The following is a 7736-nucleotide window of genomic DNA, read 5'->3' as shown; positions in this document are numbered from 1 at the left end:
ATAGAGAAAGGGAAAGAGTCTTGTCTCTGAAATTGATCCTTCTTTGACAGAACACAGATTATAAGTTTTTCCTTTTTCTTCGTTTTCAATATGGCTTCTAATAATAGTGTGCGAATCCAATTACCGTTGAGGGCGCTGCGAAATGTAAACAAACTTTGACGTTTGTCCGTGCTCTTTTCGAGATTTGTACGGCATAACAGAGTTTTTCTGGTAAATCAAGATATTTATCGGAAGTGAATTGATTGATTCAGTTTCGTAAAGAAAGATCAACATTCTTTGGAAATACTGATACTGATACTAAAGTTGTCATAACGTCTAATGACTTATTGTCGAATTTAACAGCAATCATGGAAATAGCACTATAGACCATATTAGTGAGGTTAGAATCACTCAATTGGCGGGAGATCCATATTCAAATTTTTTTACATAGGAATCGACTTCAAGATGGAATATCGCTAGCTAGAAGTAAATGTTAATATAAAGACATGCAAAATTGGGTGCCGCAATTATTAGAGGTTGTTTCCAAGTACCTTTTACATCACAAAATACTTTTATATGTCCTAAAATCAAAATTGAACACATTATTATATGGAATATATCCGTATGTCGTAGATCATTTCTGCTATACGTCAATCATGAACCGTAACAAAGAAAATGACATGCTACGCTTGCGCGTTAGAATGATGTCAGCTTCAGAGGTTAGAAACGAAATGAAGCTACGACAAACTTCCATGGATCTCGCCGACCAATTTTATATTGATCCATTATTAAAAAAATATACCATTTTATTACGAAATTTTGCTTTCAACTTGTTAAGAAAGGATCATAGAACACATTCCAACAGAAATAAATCTTAAGAAATTCGCTAAAATATCCAAAAACAGGCGAGAAGTACGCGGCATTTTTAGTCCCATAAGAAATGCATAGGGAATTCAGGGACCAGATCCACGGATGGATCGCGATTCAAATTTCCCGCCTAACCTCACTAATATGGTCTATACAAAATAAATAATTGGTTCTCGAAAAATAATTTGATTTTAAATGAAGACAAGACAAAATGTGTGATTTTCACCACAGTAAGACCAAATTTCGATATTCCGATAGAAATCAATGTGGGTGATCGAATTTTTTCTTGTATTAGAGAAGCAGAGATACTAAGGTGCATCTTAGATAGCACCTTATCATTCGAGTCTCATATAGATAGTTTAGTTGGCACTTGGCAGGCTCAGCTCAGTCAGGCTGTGGTCCGTATATACACTTTGGTTACTTCTGGTCATTGAACTAAAGAACTAACTTTCTTTAGTTCAATGCTACTACTCTGTAATCTGTGGTTCAATGCTTCTGGTTAGTAGTGGGCGGTCCGTTTATGTCGAATTTCTGACAATTTGGTTCAATATCAGTCACCAGAGTAACCCACAGATTACAGATTAACCCACAGATTACAGATTTCTCTGTAATCTGTGGAGTAACCGCTCTGGTAACTTTCGGTTACCAAATGTGTATATACCAGAGATATATATCTATATCTCTGGTATATACGGACCATACGATCACATAATCCTTAAGAGTGATTAGGAACCATGTGAATGCCGATATATTGAAAATTGTATATCATGCCAACTTTGAGTCCTTAATAAGGTACGGAATTTTATTCTATGGGGGAAGTGACCAGATACAAAGGGTATTCATTTGTCAAAAACGTGCTCTTAGAATTATTTTAGCTATGAAATATCGGGAATCTTGTAGGGGGAAGTTTAGGAGTTTTGGGATTCTGACGGTTATTGTGGCTATATACAGGGTGGCCATTTGAAAACGAAACAGACGAGATCACAGACGAAATAAATTTTTTCGATAAAAATGCTCCGCCAGGTCGATTTCTGTTTCGAGGGGGACAACTTAAGATGTAGGTTACGGACGCATATTAGAACACATACAAGTCTCGATTCAAAACTAAGAATAATTCACATGTCAAAGAACCAGTAAGCCAACTTAATGATCTGTTCGTAATAAATAAAAAGTTTTCGATTCTCATTTTTTTGAAAAAGATATGAATTCAATAATCAACAAAATGAAAACATTATTGAAGCCAACTGAGAAAACACTCCATAATTGAGTCGGAAATCGTTTCACGAATTGGGACTGGAATATTTCTGTGGCATCATTAATGATTTGATTTTCTCACCTGGTAATCTGATTAGAGATATGTACGTATTTGCACTTTTTGGAGATTTCTATCGATCAAGTGTTACCGCATGTTGGAAATACTGAATATTATATCGAAGATAATTTAGATTGAGTTTCAGCAAGATTGAGCTCCTTCGCAATACGCTTTGTTTGTTCGACATCTTGATTGAAGATTTCTATGTCAGTGTATTGGAGGAAGGAAGCCACATTCATGGTTGTTTTGAAGCTCAAAATGTCGATTTTTCACAAAAAAACACTACAAGTGCCATGAAAACACCACTTCATTTTCAAATACTTAGTTAAGAATATTTTGAGAACTAATGCATAAAATGAAAAAACAATTACTGTGCTGAAATCAGTATAAAAATACCTTTCAAATGAGGTATCACTCACCCCATCTTTCCTATTCAAAAATTGGGGGTGAGGGTTGTAGTAGCAAGGGTTGAAGCGCTATGCGTCCGTCCCCTACATCTTAAGTTGTCCCCCTCGAAACAGAAATCGACCTGTCCGAGCATTTCTATCGAAAAAATTTGTTTCGTCTGTAATCTCGTCTGTTTCGTTTTCAAATGGCCACCCTGTATATTCAGGAAGTACTGTTGTTTTTCTTCAAAAATAGAAATATGTTCAATAATTTTAAACAAGAAAATACTTATCCGAAGAGATCTTTATTTTATAACTATCCAATACACAGACTCACAATTTCAGAAAAGGGACCGTTATATAGATGTATCAAGTTTTACAACAAACTTCCAAATAAGATCAAAAATATTACTGATTTGAAAGAGTTCAAAAGATGTGTATATAAATGGTTACTTGATTTAGAACCTTATAATTTCGGCGATTTTTTGAATTCATGATATTATGTTACATTATTGGAAATCGATTGTTTTGGTTAATTATTTTTGACACTGATTTGTTGAAGCCTCATTATTATGTATTATGTAATTGAGAGTTTCTTCCAAATAAAGCATATACTGAGTTTGTGAAGGAGGTAGAAACTAAACATCTTGATAAGTAAGGCGTTTATGCACTAAGTGCAGTCGAATATTATTTCCCTGCTGTCAAGGAGCATAACTAGTGCAGCTCCTTTTGATAACTTTCAAATCACTGCTGATTTCCTATAATTTTCGTTCATTATGAGAAAATATACAGGAAATGTAAACAATGACAGTTTGAGGTTATCGAGAATTGCATTTAACAATCAAAATTCGGCCATTCGCAAGACATCGGTGCTACTCGTTTAACGTTCGGTTAACGTACGTTGATGTTTAAGGTATACGTGGGAGACCGCTAGTTTACGTAGGCCGTAAAGCTGACGCTAACGTTAACGTTAAAATCTGACGAAGGAGCATGCGTAGATGTCAATTATAACGTTTACGTTCATGGCGGCACTTCAACTCTCTACTAGCGGTCTCCCACGTATACCTTAAACATCGACGTACGTTAACCGAACGTTAAACGAGTAGCACCGATGACTTGCGAATGGCCGAATTTTGATTGTTAAATGCAATTCTCGATAACCTCAAACTGTCATTGTTTACATTTCCTGTGTATTTTCTCATAATGAACGAAAATTATAGGAAATCAGCAGTGATTTGAAAGTTATCAAAAGGATTAAGTTAAATTACTGTGTTATCAGATTACATTCAGTACATAAGGAAATGGCTGAAACTACACTGCAATTCTCATGTCTCTAACACTTGAACATTTCATTGATAATGAAATACTTCCACGCTGAAAATTCTCTTTATTAGGCATATAAATTATTAGAACATCAATATTCTAAATGTTATTTTCAGCTGTCGAAGCTCAATATTAGATAAAAGTGAGTTCAAGCGAAACGAAAGCAAAATCAAATTGATAGGTTATGTTTAACGTCTGACGTTTCCTAATGGCAGCACTTCAACTCGAATTTCATCACAACACGTAAACGTTATTTCTCACGTTAACGTTTACGTTCAGGCTAACGTATTTGAGAGTTGAAGTGCGCACAGAACGTTAGCCTGCACGTAAACGTTAACGTGAGAAATAACGTCAGATATAACGTTTACGTGTTGTGATGAAATTTGAGTTGAAGTGCTGCCATCATGAAACGTCAGACGTTAAACATAACCTATCAATTTGATTTTGCTTTCGTTTCGCGTGAACTCTCTTTTATCCATTGAACTCTATGGAGTTCAATGCTTTTATCTCATATTGAGCTTCGACAGCTGGAATAACATTTGGAATATTGATGTTCTAATGATTTATATGCCTAATAAAGAGAATTTTCAGCTTGGAAGTATTTTATTATCAATGAAATGTTCAAGTGTTAAGAGACATGAGAATTGCAGTGTAGTTTCAGCCATTTCATTATGTACTGAATGTAATCTGATAACACAGTAATTTAACTTAATCCATTTGATAACTTTCAAATCACTGCTGATTTCCTATAATTTTCGTTCATTATGAGAAAATATACAGGAAATGTAAACAATGACAGTTTGAGGTTATCGAGAATTGCATTTAACAATCAAAATTCGGCCATTCGCAAGTCATCGGTGCTACTCGTTTAACGTTCGGTTAACGTACGTCGATGTTTAAGGTATACGTTTGAGACCGCTAGTTTACGTAGGCCGTAAAGCTGACGCTAACGTTAACGTTAAAAACGGACGAATGAGCATGCGTAGATGTCAATTATAACGTTAACGTTTACGTTCATGGCTGCACTTCAACTCTCTTTTAAGTGGGATACCGCTAGTTTACGTAGGCCGTAAAGCTGACGCTAACGTTAACGTTAAAAACGGACGAATGAGGATGCGTAGATGTCAATTATAACGTTAACGTTAACGTTTACGTTCATGGCTGCACTTCAACTCTCTATTACTGGGCATATGGTCCGTATCATAGATTAGAGTTATGTAGATTGGAAACTTCCATACTACGAGACGAAACCGTTTTTTTGCGCCCTCTCTTAACCTGGGGTGAATTAATGGGTGTTTCTTTCAATATACAATTAATAGATGACGCTGGAAAAAGTAGATTTCCTTCAACCTTCAACTTCATTCACAGGGCAAGGAGAGATTTGTGTTCTGTCATTTGAAATTTTGAAGATTAATCTTTTTGAATTGAAATGTTTGAAAATATTTTATATATCCTAGTTTAGGCAGCGAGTTATTATTCCCATGATTTTGTGAGGTTTTTTCATCCCCTTCAGGTAATGCGAAGAACATTTTTAGTCAACTGTTTTATTTTTACCTATTGAATTATGCATTTTCAAATGGACTTGTTAACATTCGATACATTGGAGTTGTAACGTACGATACTACCAATTTTACTCACTTATGACATGACTCAATTTTAATATTTTTCAACTATTGATCAATAAGGTATCGGAAAGAGTAAATATCAAAAGGGAAAATATCAAACTATATTTCCGGATATCCGATTAGAAAAAAAAATTCATTCCCGTGCTGGAGAAGGCGTAATTCTACGTGAAAGTTACGATTGTGGCGACTGTGAAATAGCTTATCAGGAAAAACTTTCCTATACCTACTGAAATGGTTCGAATTTAAGACTGGAGTCCTGGTATAAACGAAAAAATAAACCTTTATGGAGTATATTTTATTGCTTGTTGATCCATGCAATTAATAAAATGATACAATAAAGAATGCCATATTATCCTTATTTTTTCCTTTGCATTAATCGGTTTTTCACTTTGAAAATTATGCGAATGAAAGAATACTACTGCGGTGATTTATTCGTATCATAAAAATACTAAACTACTGATATTTCATCTGAACTAAATACCAGTACATTGGTGTTTATATTATTTGATACTAATAAATTGTCAAGTAGTTTTCTTGCGTTCACATGGACAACTCGAATTTCCTGCAATGTATGGAGAATATACCGAAAACACAGAAATTATACTCGTTCTTTTTGTTTGACAACACACAGCTTTTTTTTCAAAACCAGATCTACTCAAGCTTCACCCCAGTCCACCAGAGGTCGCGGTGAACAATGTTTCAAAATATTGTGAGAGTTTACTATCTACACTACCTTAATCTATGGTCCGTATATACCATTGAACTCTATGGGAGTTCAATGGTATATACCCATTCATAGAGAAAGGGAAAGAGGAGAGTAGTCAATTCAGTGTTATTCATGGGCGACACGTTTAGTGGCGCCCCCCTTGGCTACTGGAGAAACTAATCCGAAAAAATTTGCGCGGGAAATTCAAATAACGGCCTCGTTTTTGAAATAATATTTACCAAGTTCGAAAAATACACTCCGTCGCCTCTCTCTACTCCTATTGTTCTTTTTATCGAGTTTAGTGGGAAAGATTCGATTAAAAGAACGATAGGAGTAGAGAGAGTCGATGGAGTGTATTTTTCTAACTTGGTAATTATAGATTTTTAGACAAATCATGAAATAGTGTAATGAAATAGAAAATCAACTGAAATAAATATATATTCATGAAAATATTAGAAAATTACATTTGTATAGAAAAAATATACAGAAAATTAACCGAAATGAATATATAATAGAAATATTTGACAATAACAACTATAATTACAATATTGTACAGGATACATTATATAAAGGAACTGATCTTGTAAACGGTTGAATGGATAAATAATATGGGCCAAACTAAACACAAAAACTGAACTTTGATATACATGAATAACTGAATTTGATGGATTCAGGCTTTATTTCTATGTAGTCATATCATATTGTATATTATCGTAATACTTTTTTACAATTATTAGAGAAATACATACCATACTCCAATTCATCATGAACAACCGAGTCCACATGTTCTTCACATGTAAACCAGAAAAATGTTACATGCGACTTTGAAAATAATTTCAACTTAGGGGTTATCGATGTAATATGTCCAAATGGCGGTACAATATGCCATTCTCATTATTATCATAACTCTTGTTAGATTTAGAAATGGTCAAATATCAAATTATTGCAGTTTTATATGATGTAATAATAACAGTTCGAAAAGCAGCAAACATATTTCCCGGAGGATCCCCTTCCTTCTTCTAGTTCTCAAAAACTTGAATCCCTGGTCCCTACAACTTTTGTGTGGCATTCATTGTTTAAAGCCATCCAGACTTGAAAGCCATTTGAGTCTTTCTTGTTTCTTCTGGGCATGGGATCTGAAAAAATATTCTTTATTTTGGTATCCAAAAAATCAATAACATTTCGCAATTTTGTAAAATCAAGCAATACATAATTTTAATTGATTATAGAAATAGAAATATATGCAAAAACTCACCATGTGTTCAAAAGCAAACAATTTCTTTTTCGGGGAATAAACAAAAATCTCGAAATACTCTAACTTTTTGCATTAAACAAAACAAACTCAGACGGAATGACGGAAATCAGCTGACTTGAGTTCTGTCATAGATTACAGATTTCTTTCATCCACATCCACTAGTTCTTGAACTGGCCACCAAACACTAGCGCCATTTCCGACGGGATTCCAAAAATTCTTAACCTAATTCTAAAAACGTGTCCCCCGTGTTGCCTATCTATTCGGCAGTCTCTCTTTTCTCTTG

General features: G+C 34.4%; 1 long non-coding RNA gene across 1 annotated transcript; it reads right to left on the bottom strand.

Moving 5' to 3' along the window:
• Window positions 1-6618: 6618 nt before the first annotated feature.
• On the bottom strand, window positions 6619-7736 carry LOC123308369. The gene is made up of 2 exons (XR_006537112.1): window positions 7454-7736; window positions 6619-7334 (listed from the first exon to the last, which is right to left on the bottom strand). It is a non-coding gene; the product is annotated as an uncharacterized LOC123308369 (long non-coding RNA).

This window comes from Coccinella septempunctata, chromosome 2, assembly GCF_907165205.1.
Source record: "Coccinella septempunctata chromosome 2, icCocSept1.1, whole genome shotgun sequence".
NCBI lineage: Eukaryota > Metazoa > Arthropoda > Insecta > Coleoptera > Coccinellidae > Coccinella > Coccinella septempunctata.
The sequence above is the reverse complement of the archived record's forward strand: the minus strand, read 5'-3'. Positions and strand labels throughout refer to the sequence as shown.